General features: G+C 33.1%; 1 protein-coding gene across 27 annotated transcripts in view; it reads left to right on the top strand.

Moving 5' to 3' along the window:
- Positions 1-15303, top strand: part of LOC126753767 (hemicentin-1-like) — a 297631-nt gene that overhangs the window by 44221 nt on the left and 238107 nt on the right. The window contains exon 1 of one of the 27 annotated variants that reach the window (XM_050465458.1): positions 9212-9592. The exons of the other annotated variants lie outside the window; for them this stretch is intronic. The gene's annotated coding sequence lies outside the window, so the exon portion shown is untranslated. Of the gene's footprint in view, positions 1-9211; positions 9593-15303 lie in introns of those variants that run through there. 27 annotated transcript variants of the gene reach the window in all.

Here is a 15303-nt window from a genome sequence, read left to right as displayed (position 1 = left end):
AAGTCCCTCTCTCGACAAACAAAAAAAACTCTTAAGTCCCCCTTTCCCCCCTTCTATATTTTTTAGGGCTTGGACGTTTCAACAACTGATGAGTCGACGTTGCGGGTTTTCGGGGAAAAAAAGTTCGGGAAAGATTTATGGTTTTTGCGCGGGGCCCGGCGAAGACCGCATTCGATGGAACGATGACAGATATGCGACGAGATTGACATAGTTCAACGAATTAAAAGACAGTAGCTACGCTGGCTAGGTCATGTTGTCCGAATGGACGAAAACACTCCAGCTCTGAAAGTATTTGACACAGTACCCGCCGGGGGAAGAAGAGGAAGAGGAAGACCTCCAATCCGTTGGAAGGACCAAGTGGAGAAGGACCTGGCTTCGCTTGGAATATTCAATTGGCGCCATGTAGCGAAAAGACGAAACGACTGGCGCGCTGTTGTTAGCTCGGCTATAATCGCGTAAGCGGTGTCTACGCCAATTAAGAAGAAGAAGAAAATGCTTAAATACAATACAGTGCGTTAGTGCACCTTTTCCATTAGAACTGTCTCTGTTACCATTGTCATTTGCAACAATTTGCTCTCATCACACGAATACTAATAAAGCAAAGAAAAAAACAGCAGTACCTAGAAAACGGTTCGCATTCCATTTCGAATTCCGTTTCGCATGTTTGCCTTTTCTCGTTAGCAAAATGTTTACGTGTTTCCCTTTTCTACGCAGTTTGCAGAAGACAGTACAGAACTTATGCACTCTGTTTTCTAATTTGCGCCACTGAATGACTTAATTCAATATGTTGCGTGCAAATGACATCGGACGTAAATGTAGTACTATTTACAGGCGCCCAGAAGTAATAAGATATAAAGGAAATATAAATTTGATCTGTAAGCAGCGGGATATTCAAATTAACAACTTCAAGCAACTTGTATTAATACTTTTCTTGTAAGCCACAAGGAATAGTTTAGTGTAGGGTAAAACTGAGGTCACGCAGAGTTACACGCCAGTGAATAGTTATTTAAAATATTTTATTTAATCAAGTTTGACAGTATCATCTTAGTTCGACAGTTGGGAAGAACCTTGAAAATTTATTTATAATTGCTCCGATTTTGAAAACTTACAAACGTAGCATAAAAACAATGGTAACCGGCATTTAATCTTTCTTGTTCGTAATAATAGGAGACCAAGGCGATATAGACTATATTTACACATATTTTCGTATTGTGATTAACTTAATAATTCTTGTAAGAATTTATGATAAAATGAAGCGTGTCTAATTTAATCTTTGGTACAAAAATATTGTGAGCACAACTGCCACGCTCACAATACGCCATTAACCGAAACCGATAAAGTTCCATAAGTAAATTGAGATGTAGTACTGCAATTTCGCACACATGATTGCAGAAGCCAGTGGCGCCTGTGGGCAAAACACATTGAAAAAGTGGGCGTGGTCCCGCCCTCTAACAACTTTAGTGTATATATCTACCTAAACCCTCAAGCTATAAAAAATTAAATTTACAAATACTATAACAACTCCTACCGACAGTGTGAAAATGGATGAAATCGATGATAACATCTCTCCTTCCCCATATAAAGGTACGATTAAAAACTATTAAAAAAGCGCGACGAATCAATAACAAATAATGCCAGAGACGTTAGAATTTATCTCCGAAATGATATGTGAAAGCCTTATGGGAGTTGATGTAAAAATTGGTCGATAGGCTTGAAACCGCCACTTTTCGTGAAATCCATATCTCGGGACCTGACCAACCGATTTAAACCAAATTTTAGTAAGTGACATTTTAATTACAATGCAAAATCGGACTACAACCATGCCTACTTCCCATAAAATAATATTAAATTCTACTTGATTCTTTCACTTTCCAGTGCACAAATGAAGAAAAAATTAAAACTAACGTGATAAAAATTTGCACTAATAATTTTTTTTTAAAATATGCCACTTTAAGACCAAAATTTGCTTAGTCCAAAAACTGTTCAAGACCTCAAATACCCGAAATGTGAAATCCAGTATCTATTGTCGATATTTGACCGAAAATTTAGGTCAATGTATGCGATATACAATTGAAATTCAGAGAGAATTCTTTCCTGGCAATAGTATCTCAGTGTATAAAAAATGGGTTGAATCGTGTCAATAATTTCCTGAGCCCTTTTATACCTAATACAAACATTTTTGAACTTCACGTGACTTTATGCTGGATATATCGGCAAATACTTGAGTTACCTCAATGAAAATGAGAGAGCGTATTTTACTCAAAATAGTGTATCTTTGGAGACATTGATATCATCGGCCTCAACATCCGCGCCGTTAGTTCTGCTTTCTAAAGACTGGACAAGGAAGCAAAGCAAATGGGTCTGGTAGTGAACGAGGGCAAAACGAAATATCTCCTGTCATCAAGCAAACAGTCGTCGCACTCGCGACTTGGCATTCACGTCACTTTTGACAGTCATAACTTTGAAGTTGTAGATAGTTTCGTATATTTGGGAACCAGCATAAACACCACCAACAATGTCAGCCTGGAAATCCAACGTAGGATAACTCTTGCCAAAAGGTGCTACTTCGGACTGAGTAGGCAATTGAGAAGTAAAATCCTCTCTCGACGAACAAAACCAAACTCTATAAGTCACTCATAATCCCCGTCCTGCTATATGGTGCAGAGGTTTGGACGATGACATCAACTGATGAGTCTACGTTGAGAGTTTTCAAGAGAAAAGTTGTGCGAAAGATTTATGGTCCTTCGCGCATTGGCCACGGCGAATATCGCATTCGATGGAACGATGATCTGTATGAGATATACGACGACATTGACATAGTTCAGTGAATTAAAATGCAGCGGCTACGCTGTTTTGTCCGATTGGATGAAAACACTCCAGCTCTGAAAGTACTCGACGCAGTACCCGCCGGGGGAAGCAGAGGTAGAGGAAGACCTCCACTCCATTGGAAGGACCAGGTGGAGAAGGACCTGGCTTCGCGAAAGCGAAAAGAAGGAACGACTGGCGCGCTGTTGTTAACTTGGCTATAATCGCGTAAGCGGTGTCTACGCCAGTAAAGAAGTGTATCTTTGTGTTTAAAGTAAATAAAACTTTCTAACAAACCTTATGCCGAATAGTATACGTATGTATGTATTAGATTGCTTGCATTTCCATCCTCTGGTTAACAGTTATAGCTTAATCGGTGGCACTCCAGCTTAGCTCTTCTTTACTTGTATTCCTTTATGGAATTTTGTCATATACGAGTATGGCAAAATTATGTCTTAACATATTTTATACAACTTCAAGCATTAATTAAAATGAGGTTTAGCGATTCTATTAGCATGCCTCCGATTCTAAGACTAAATTTTAATGTTTGAACATGAAAGCAAAAAGCAAGTATTAATTACACTGAATAAATGAGATTCCTAAAAAAAATTATAACACTTTCCTGTAGAGTGCTTTCGAAAGAAATTTAGGCTATTTGTAGAAATTTATTTGGAAGGCAAGAAGCTTCTTTAATACGGAATGCTACTATGAAAGCAGTCTGTGCAAAAATATAGTTATATAGGTATTAAGGATATATAGTTATACTCTATCTAAACATCGAATAGTGGTTTAGGTGTATCAAAATAGAGAATGTAGTATTAATGATATTTTTAATTTTTTGCGGAAAATAATTCTCTACTAAAATCTTAAATTTTCCATGAATTCTGCGAATTTTCTTGCATCATATTCTTTGAATTTCAAGACTACGACAGACTAGTGTGATAATAATAAATTTTTGGTCACTTTATTGCCAACGCGAAAACCAAACAACAAACTCCACGCAAAAATGAGTCATCAATATGACTGTTTTACGAAAATTTAACATACACTTAGCCAAATTTTCGACTTCAATTACATTGCGGCAAAGATGTTTTATTAGGCAACTTAAGGCGTAGACATTTATATATGGTACATGTTAGTGACAGCCTGCACACAGCACCTTTACCGTAAATCGGTATTGCTTTCATTGACTTATTTATTTCTAGAACTTCTCTAGAGTATTGGATTAAACAATGGGCTCGGCACTATCTACATTTCGGTTAAAAGCCATATCTTTAGATCTGCTCGATTAACTTCAACTAAATATAGTTCCACCTGATGACCAAAAATACTCAAAATCAGATTACCGAATATGTGGTTCCTACGGAGAACATTTTATTGAATATCGGTTAGTCTGGTAGATATGATAAAACCTGCAAACAGTAAGTGCTTAATCAAAAACGATAGAAAATAATAAAATTTAATTTTTCTTTATTGAAAAAAATATGAACAGAAATGCCACTTTCGGGTAAGTTTCAAGTATCGTGCCTTTGCAGCATGGAACAATTTTCACAATATTATTTTCAGAGGCGGACTATGGAACGTGCCTGCCTTTTGAAACAGTCGGAGGCATTGCAAGAATGTGTTAAAAGATGTTATTGCATTTACAACGAAGTTTGGTGTTCGTTTTACTTTCATTTCGAACATAAAGTGGTTACGGTGCAGCAAGTTTGTCGTACAATTACATTGTATTCATAAATTTTGTTGTGCACGTATGTATGTGAGTTTTCATGCAAACACATGTGCATGTGCCCCCTCGTGGCTCCATCTATATGTCGATTAGTGCGTTAGAATCTGCTATCTTTACCGATTGTCCAGTGAGAATTTCATGACATTTCATAGGACAGAAGTGAAGTTATTGCGTTTTAAGTGTCACTATGCTTGTGTTGTGTGTGTGCACGGTTTGTTCCGCACAAATTGACTGACGACCAAAAATTGCCCAGAATCCAACAATCGAAGATCGATTATTCGACCAAAAATAATTTTGACAGTCTTTGGCCGGGTAAAAATTTGGGTCCGCTCCGGTTGCGTAGACCCGACTCTCACGGGAATGACAAAAGTCTCTTTGTTGCCTCTGATTCTAAGAAAACGTCGTGGAAGGCTTACTTATCAAATATTACTCATACTTAATGGTAAAAAAAACTGATAGCATAACAACACATGTAGAAAGTGGGCGTGATTATCATACGATTTCACCCATTTCACTTACTAGCAGGCGGGAACAAGCCCACTTTTAAAAAATTTTTATAGCGATTCATTGTACGACATAACAGTGTTCAATCTTAATTTTCGGCTTAGCTATGGTAATTTATACGTTTCCCATTAAGATGTTTTGTTAAAGTGTAAGATATGTATTTCAAATTCGGAGAAAATCCTTTTCTGATACAATTATGGCTATTTGTCAAAAAATGGATACTTCTCTTAGCCCGCGTATACCTGATAGAAATATTTTTGAACCTACAGCTGACTTTAGGGGGACGACATAGACTTTGAAAAATTAATTAACAATTTTAAAATTATGGAGAAAGTCTTAATATTTTTTGCTTATAATAGTATAAGATATATAAGACAAAGACAAATCTTAGACTAAGAATATTCACTACAGATTTAATTTTTTTCTGATTCTTGAACATAAAATTCCACCATTGGATTCCACTTCCTTCTTTCTTTTTTCTGACATTTGTTCTATCTGTTGACTTCAGCTTTGCGCAATGGTTCCAGTCAAAACGCCACCCGTGGATAGAGAATTTCATTTGTTTGATTTGAGTTATTAATATTTATGCAATATAACTGACAGCTCCCGTACAGCTGTCATTCAAAACAGTGCTTTGAAATGTTTATGTATTATTCCAAACAAAAAACCTTTAGGGCGCATAGTTGTAAGAAAAAGCGAGTGTAGACGAGTTAGCAAGTTTGAATAGCAATATGGTATAAGTATTGCTAGAATGGAGAAAGCATATTATGGTAAGAAGTACCCCGGATTTAAGATATTGGCATTTTTGATACTTGTTCATGAAAACAAGAGTCTTAAATTTATGGTTTTGCTATGTCCCATCTAAGAGTCCTTAAAAAAGTTATAATATTTTTCAAAACTACATATCTTTACACTCTCTCTATATATTGCTTTCGAAATCAATTTAGGCTATTTGTAAAAATTCAGAAGCTTCTTTAATACGGAATGCTACTATGAAAGCAGTCGGTGCAAAAATATAGTTACACATGTATTGAGGATATATGTATGTACATATGGAACTCTACATAAAACTCACGAATAAAGTTTTAGGACTATGAAGTAAGGAGTAAACTTAATAATAATGCTGCCTCTAATGTTATTTAATTTTTAGAAGCAAATCTTTTTCAAATAAATTTATTACAATTTCCTTGTGTTCTGAGTTTTTACTCTTTTCTTAGACCAATTTTCAAAAGTGCTCTAAATGCATGTATATTATTTGAACTTCAAGATCTATGACAATCTGTTATGAGCACAAGCTTTTGGTTAAAATACCAGCCAACATATGCCTCGCAACAATTTATCATCAATGCAATTTATTTACTGCATTTCAACAATAAATTAGTTAAATTTCAGCCGAAGAGATATTATAATCGCATCTTTAATCTATTTTTAGTGCATTTCACAGCTCCATCGAGCTCAAAATAAATCTCAAATATTCCTTTGATTAACACTTTTTTCTCAATCTCTATTTCTTACTCAGTTACTCATTTCTACTGATGAGAGTTTTAAGTGAAAGAGTACAAGTTACTCACTCGTGTCCTCACCAACTTATTAGCTCACCTAAAAATACATGATTTGTGCTGAATTTGGCTTTCGAAATATACAGCTGACTTTAGTTACAGCGAATTCATGCAGTCGTTCTCTCATTAAATGTAATTCACTCAGTGAAGGTTGTAAACAAAACTGACCTACATTAAGCTTATTTCTATACTTTATTGAGTAAATTTTGTATAAAATTAACAGAGCCTTTGCAGAACCGGCATGTGTTAAATTTGTATTGCTTTACGTACACTTTTAGAAGCTTGTTTGATGGCTTGCGATGCTCTTCAAAATTAGCTGTAATTTATCGAATTGAAGAGTCCAGTTACAATAGTAGTGTAAAAGTATTAATTGAGCTATTACAGTATCAATATTAATGCATAATAGTAGTACACGAGAGTTTCATATACGACCATTAATCAACAGTGAAAATTTTTTTTTAGTTGGTAGACTTGGAAGTAGTGATTAAATTGCAAGGACTTTCTATGGGCACAAATTGTATGACCCCAAAGTTTGTTTTGATATTATAAGTGATAACTAGCTGATAGTTATGATTATTCAATTCAAATTCTCTTAAAAATTATAAATTAACCAAAATTATTAAAAAAGCCTATTGAGCTTCTTAAGATGCAAGTACTGGACGCTGAAGGTAAAATCTCTAAAGTATAGGAGGATGTATTTTTTGAAGGTAGTCAGAAGATAATATCTCATAACTTGCAGTTGTTTCGATTTTAAAGCCCTACACTTGTTGAACAACATTTATATTGATCAAAAGAGAGATTAACATCTACTCTTCTACAAAATTCGGTGAAAGTTTATGCTCAGTCATGTTAAAAACATCTTTATGTTCGCGCACTTAACTATCATTAATCAAGCCGCTTTCACAAATCTGATAGATTTATTTACTGTTAGTAATTTTTGGCCTCATACAACACCAGTTTAAGTTTATATTCTGCTGTGTTCAACATCTCTACAAACTCTTTGCACGTTCATACTGTTAAAATTCAAAATTTTAATTCTTTCGAATATACTCTTCAAAAATTTGTTTATAGCAAGCAATTTTTACTATTATGCAAAATCGGTTTAACTTACTTATGGTAAAAAAGCTGTACATACTCTCTGCCCTCTCATGCTGTTCGATTACTATTAGCATCTTTCGAAATTACTCGTATATACATTGGAAGTACCCTTTACTCTTACACGGAATCGGTTCAAGTTTGACTCACTTATGTTAAAAAATCTCTACACACTCATCGTACGCTCATACTGTTAAAATTCATAATAATAGCATTTTAACTCTTATATATTTATATATTGTAAGAAGCATTTACTCTTACACAGAATCGGTTTAAGTTTAACTTACTTGTGTTATAAGTCTCTACAAATCTCTCCAAGCTCATTCTGTTAGAATTTAGCATGTTTCGAAATTATTTCCTATTTCCTATTATTTCCACTAAGCATTTTCTCTTATACACATCGGTTTAAATACAATACACTTGTGTTAAAAATCTCTCCACACTCTCTGCAGGCTCATACTGTTAAAATTCTAATGTTAGCATCTTTCGAAATTACTCTTATATTTATGTATATTGCAAGTAACCTTTACTCTTATACAGAGTCGGTTTCGGTATAATACACTTATGTTTAAAATCTCTACAATTTCTCTACACTTTCATTATGTTAAAACTAAAAATATTATCTCGTTTCGAAATTACTTCCTATATATTTATTTATTGCAAGTAACATTTTATATTACACAGAATCGGTTCAAGTTTAATTCACTTCTGTTAAAATCCTTAAAAACTCTCTGCACGCTCACACTGTTAATATTAAAAATGTTAGCATCTTTCGAAATTACTCTCTGTACTACATATATGTACATATATGTATTTTTATGTATGTATATTGCTAGTAACATTTACTCTTACTTAACATCGGTTCATACTTAAATCACTTCTGTTAAAATTTCTGTACAAACTCTCTACCCTTACATTGGTCTTAACATCATTTCGAAATTAGTCTTCACACATTCATTTATTACTAGAAGCCTTAGTTGTTCATACATTCATTTAGTAGTAATAGTAAGCATTAGTTTCATACTAAATCGGAATAAATTTTATTCGCTTACGTTAAAAACTAGGTAATGTTATAAATTTCTGCATACTTTCTAGTTTTCTGAAACATATCCTCTGAAGTCAAAGAATAACACTCATTGTTACTAACATTAGCAATCCAACTAACCATAATATTATTGTTCTTAGCCCGATGAGAGGTTGCTAAATGCGGAGAAAGTGCCGACGTACAAAGAGCCGACTTCATTATTCGGATTTGCTAAACGTTTTTCCGACAAATTTCATTCGCCGTTGGTTAGCTGCCGAAATAGAACTGTTCACGCACACATTTAACTGCACAGTTGTAAATACCGTTCAGACTTCGTACGCTCAAAGTAACTCTTCGTTTGTGACTTTTCAGGTTTCGTTAAGCAGCGCCGTCGCTACTACATAGCTCCCGCACTTCGTTGGTTGGCCGATAGGACGACTTCGCCAATGCAATTTGGTCGTATCATCAGTCGGTGTCGCTAGCAATTTAGTTTAGTTTCACTTTGGACTTCGGCATTAACGGTTGTATAACGGTGCTTAATTTTTTACCGAACGCGCGCTCAACTTTGTGTTAGTGTACTATATGTATATAAGACTGTTACTTATAATACATATATGAAAGCATAAAGCCGGTGGAATTACCGCAGTTCAAAGTTGAAGGTGGAAATAAGTTTGTGGTGGAATTTAAAGCTGAATTCAATATTACTGCACGAATACACCTGAGCAGCTGTGCTGCAAGCGTGTTGGGGTGTTATTGTTAAGTTGTGTGAAGAAAGAAAGTAAAAGTATAAATAATTGTGATGTTATTTTTGTATAAAATATGAAATGTTAAAAAAATACAATTATAAACTGCAAAGGAATAGAAAAATATCTAAAGGTAATACGAAAATTTGTGAAGAGTAAATAGTTTCATGAAGTAGTATTAATGTATTCAGTAACTAAAATTTCGAATATTTTTAGGAAAAGCGAAATGAAACTAGTTAAAATAAAAAAATAACTCAAAAAAATAAAATGAATAATGCAATTAAATTAAAATTAGTAATATAATAAATAAAAAATAAATAAAAAACATAATAATATATAAAAAACGAAAAAAAATGTAATATTTATATCCAAAAGTTAAAAAAATTACTAAAATATTATACAATTAAATTAAAATGAGTAATATAAAAATTAAAAAACAAAATAAAAAAACAAAATAAACTAAAGATAAATATAAAACAAAGTAAAAAATTGGTAAAGAGAAAGAAAATTAAATTAAACAAACCAAAATAAATAAATAAAATTAAAAATAACAAAGATAAATATTTATATATCCGATATAGTATAATAACCGGATAAAATTATAATTTATTTATTAAAATGTTGAAAAATTGGTTATATTGTAAATACATTGAAATAAAAATCCTTGATATTTAAATTATATGTTAAATAAAAAGGCAAGAATTTAGAAAGCCAAGTAAGACATTTTTTATTCAGAAATTAATTGAAAACATATAAGCAAATGTTTTCGATAGATAAACTATTGCAACATAACTGCTAATGTTTTTGAAGAATTAATTTCAATTTACTAGTCAGAGCAAAAGACATTATAATCTTAACTAGCATAATAAAAAAATATGTAGCATCGCTTAACAAACCCAACATAATAATAAGTATTTTTCCAATTGAAATAAAAAACTGAGCTGGTCAAAATACGACAACATAAGTCTTGATCCCCCTATAAAAAAATTTCATTAACAGTTAGCAAAAAATTAATTCAATGAAGTTAAAAAATTATTTGCCCGAATATATTTCTTTAACTAGTTTATCATCTTTAAATGCAGTTTATCAAAGTGATGGCAACTGCTAAGCAGAGTGTGGCTTTTTAGCAACAAAAAAATATTTAAATTGCCAATATAAATTTTTATTTATAACTAGTGAATATAACAACTGTGCGAATGCTACGAAAATACTTTCTTCAAAGAAAAGAAAAATTTTCTTAACAGAATAATATACATATGTATCTTTTTTTTTACTCGACAAATTTAAAATACATTATTAAAATTTAATCAATCAACTTGAAAGAGAATTGTGTTCTGAGCTCAAATATACTAAGTGCATGTAACCCTGCCTTAATTTTGTGGGATAATCTTATATAGTTGAGTATACACCAAGTCTGCTGTTATTTCATATTGAATAAATTTAATGCTGTTGGTGAACTTTTCTCCACAATTAAAAAAACAATGAAGATATACTAGAATGGAACGGATGCTTCTTGCTTGTTTATAAAAAATTAAATTGTGTTCAAATCCACTGACCAAAGTGAAAATGTTAGGAAAAGCAAAATGGTTGATTATCTTCAAAGCCTATATATAAATTGATAAAAGGGTCAATCAAAATAAAATAAGAAATAATAAATAAAATTAAATAAAAAAAGTATGGTATAAAATAATACTTTAATTATTATACTTTAAATAAAATACTGAAAATCTGATTGACCAATATTTTGGGTAGACAGTCAACTTTGGTGCTGGGTTCCAAATATTCGGTACCGAGGGACTTGAACAGATTTGTTGGATTTTGATAATTGTTGACCATAAAGTGGCAGATCTAAAGGCATAATTTGTTCAAAAGTTTATCCCATTATACCAATTGCTTCCAAAGTCGAAAACTGTATTCATTATAAAAGCCTAAAGTTGCAAATAAATAAATTTCCGGTCATATTATACAGAAAAAAAGAACGAAGTTACATAAATTTACAACATGCTGAAAGTTTGTGAATGTGTTCAAAAGAAATATGGTCCAAAATAACATATTATTGCCCCGCATTTGCCAGACTGAAATTGAAATATCTCGATATTTGGCGAATGTAAGGAAATTGCTGGAATTCATATTTTTCATCTTGTAAAAAAAATGCCCATCTAATTTTTGCACATAAAGTTGATTAAATTATTAATTGCTAACTCTAAGTTTTAAATTAATTAAACAATAAAAATGAATGCGTTCGGAAAATGCAGTAGATACTTGAGTATAGAAGTAGAATGAAGAACTTTCACGAAATAATCGTGTTGTGCTGTTGAATCTAATTCGGCGTAATAATGTTGTGAAAAAAGTACCCGTTATTAAAATTTAAATTTTCCGTCAAAGTTATATTAAAAAAAATGTTTTTTGTTAAGATGGTAGAATCGTCCTTAATTGCTATTACAAATAAGAGCGAGATCTGTCAACCAGTTTGTTTACGGCAGCTGCTTAAGTTAGTACACCTCAGTAGTGCGTTGCGATTTTTACAATGAACAAAAATATCGAACAAAGAATTTGTTTTAAATTTTTTATTTCTAACCAAATTGCGTGTGCGGAATTTTTGCGAATTTTGGAAATGGCTTAAGGTGATTCGAAAAAATAAACCTACGAGTGGCACAAAGCCTTTAAAGACGGTCAAGAGATCGTTGAAGATATGCCTCGTTGTGGAAAGTGAATGATATGGTACTTGAAGATCGTCAGGCAAATTTTGGAGAGATGGCAATAGAGCTTGACATCTCCAGCGAGTCCGTTTTAATTATTTTGGTGGATATTTTGGATATCAACCGCGTTCTTGCTCGACTCATCAACATCTATCGAAAACGGCCGGAATTGTGGAAGAATAATTTATGAATTTTACACGATGCTAATGCACCATCGTATCGAGTCACGATTGTGACAGAATTTACAGCCAAAAACGCAATGGATACCACCGTATTCACCAGATTTGGCTCCGTTTGATTTTTTCTACTTCCCCGAATTGAAATGGAATCTTAGTGAAACCCGTTTTCAGTCGATCGAAGAGATAAAATAAAATTCGCTGAAGGCAACCCAAAAAAGTGCTTATGAAAAGTGTTTCGCTGACTGGAAAAATCATTAGCATAATTGTAACTTCAGCTTGTTGTAGATTTAACTAAATTTAAATATTTTTATTTTGACTGGACAATAAGTTAACTTTACATGCAATATTTATAAAAATAATGACAATTGCTTACCATAATATGACATTTAAACCAAAAAATAAACTAAAAATTGAATTGTTAACATAAAATATGATTTATAAATCTCTATATGCAAATACTTCAACAAAAAGATAAAAAAGTGCATTAAAAGTTGTTTAGCAGATTATATACTCCGTGATTAAATAGCAAATTGAATTATTTTATAAAAATTTTATATTTTACAAAATGTGAACTCTTTACTTATTCTTTCAAATCAACTATCAACGAGGTCTCTAATCGACGAATCTTGGATTTCACACATGGCTCTCCTCGGTAGAGTTTCTTATTCGGTCAGAGCGCACTTGGTTTTAACGCGTTCTTGAACCACTTTGAACTCGTGGTTATAAACGTCTTTTTGGGCCATGGTTGGACTACCAAATGGTTTTCGTCCGATTTTTAACGTCACCGCATAACAATACTCCTTATTTCCTTAACTAAAAATTTAGGAACGCACAACCATCTAAAAATCGAAAAACTCACTTATGTTAGTTTACAAAATGTCGTGCAACTCGAAGATAATTAAAACGTTTCACAAGCAGAAGCTTGGCAAATATTATAGAGATTTCTAACAACCTAAGAAAAGGAAAATGTTACCTATGCTACTATTCTAATGCCCGGGAGTTTTAAATGACACTTTCACCTTACTTTTTGATCACATTAGTATTAATTTAACAAAAAATTCGTGGCCTTAATTAAACTGAAATTTATTAAAATATTAAATGAACTAACTTCAAGGAAAATTTTGCTGTCGATTTAGACAGATTCGATGTTCGTAACTCTCATTTGTATTCAGTCGAATAATCTTAGACAGCTGGGTTCCCGAGATTCTTGTTAATTAAATTTAATTAATTTCATTGCTGTTGGAAATTCTTTCATCGAAAATAACAATTCTTTGTAAAATAATGAGTATCAAAAAGCAATATATTAAGTTATAAAATAAAATAAAAGAAATAAAAAAATTAAATTGTGTGCAAACTTAATGGTCAAAGTGAATGTGCATTAAAAAACGACCAACAACAACATTTAGTGAATTGGTAGATAAAGTTTAAGTCCAGCTAGTTTAATAATACGGTGTTTTAGTGCGCCACATTGGCTATTAGCACTTGCGAAAGCACCATGGCGTATACGTAATCAACTGCTTTCCTGTGTACAAAACGCACAATGTAAATCCTTACAGGGTATGCAAAAACCAATCCCAGTGGTGCAGTGTCTGTTCTATCTGGCTCGTTGCAATTTCAGTGTTTTGTTTACTCTTCCTATTCAAAAAACAGCCTTCCGCGTTAGAAAAGCAGTGCTCATTTTAACATGCCTAGCAAGCTTAGTGTTTGGCTAACGGTCACATTAGTTCGTTAAGCGTACTTCCGTTGCAAACTTACGTACCTACCGTAGAAGTTACTATCTGTAAGGAGTAGTTTTCAGTGTTTTGTTGTTATTCTGTTTTTCTTGCGTTTCTATTGCGTTCACTACAAAGTGCTAGGACTTCAATATCTGGTGTCCACTATCCTGTAATTATGGATCCTTATTGTAGTCGAAATATATATTGATTCACAGAGTGTCTTTTCTTTAAAAGAAAAATACGCAAAAATCTATTTTGCGGAACTGCAGGCGCGACCATATGTGTTTAAATAATTACTAATTAACCCGCTTATAACTGAAGAAGTTCTTAACTCAAATATGCCTGCAGTTATCAACCCGTGACCAGATATTCCTTCAAGATCTTGTCCTGTTTGCTTTCTGATCTATCGTGTCTGACAAGCTTGTTGCACTTGTTCTTACCCGGAAAGCTTGAATGCTCCCAATAGTGTTAACCAAATATTAAATTAATATTCAGCTATCCGAAGGGTCATGCACTTCTCCTCTGTATGGGTTGTAGCAGCAGCATAGTGCAAAGCAAAGACGGGAACAACTTACCATATGTGTTTGCAACACCAAGAAGTATCAAAGAAGTTTCCCTGAAATTTTGCAGTTAGCTCTCTTCCGACAAATCGTGAAACGTACAACTTTTCAACCTGAGAACTAACTTTGAAGCTGGAGCGAGTTTATTCGAATGAAATGTGCATTTCCTTTGACATATATTTTTCGCTATTGGATACATATGTATGCGAGATTTAGCGAATATTCCCCTATGTATGCTTTCTTTTACATAAAAACAGGAAAAAGCCTCACTTTGGTTGCACCGTAGCTATAATACCCTTCACAGATTTCAAAAGATTTCTTAAAGAACATGGATTTATCGGTCACTTTTATCTTGAACAATAATTGCCAAAGTTTTAAATTGAAGCTATCTTCGAATCGAAAAAAATCCATACAAGCACTTGCTTCCGATCGTTCAGTTTGTTTGGCAGCTGCATGCTGAAGTCATCCGATATGGGTGATTACAAGAAATTCACAACTTCTTGGGAAGAAAAGTACGTGTGCAAAATCTCAGTTCGATATCTTAAAAGCTGAGGGACTAGTTCACGTGTATACAAACAGACCGACGACGTATGAACATGGCTTGTTCGAGTAAACTCGTCATACTGATCATTTAATACATATTTTATAAAACCGCGACTTTTCACTCTGTATGTTACAAACTTTGTGGCAA

The sequence above is a fragment of the Bactrocera neohumeralis genome, chromosome 3, assembly GCF_024586455.1.
Source record: "Bactrocera neohumeralis isolate Rockhampton chromosome 3, APGP_CSIRO_Bneo_wtdbg2-racon-allhic-juicebox.fasta_v2, whole genome shotgun sequence".
Classification (NCBI taxonomy): domain Eukaryota; kingdom Metazoa; phylum Arthropoda; class Insecta; order Diptera; family Tephritidae; genus Bactrocera; species Bactrocera neohumeralis.
The sequence above is the reverse complement of the archived record's forward strand: the minus strand, read 5'-3'. Positions and strand labels throughout refer to the sequence as shown.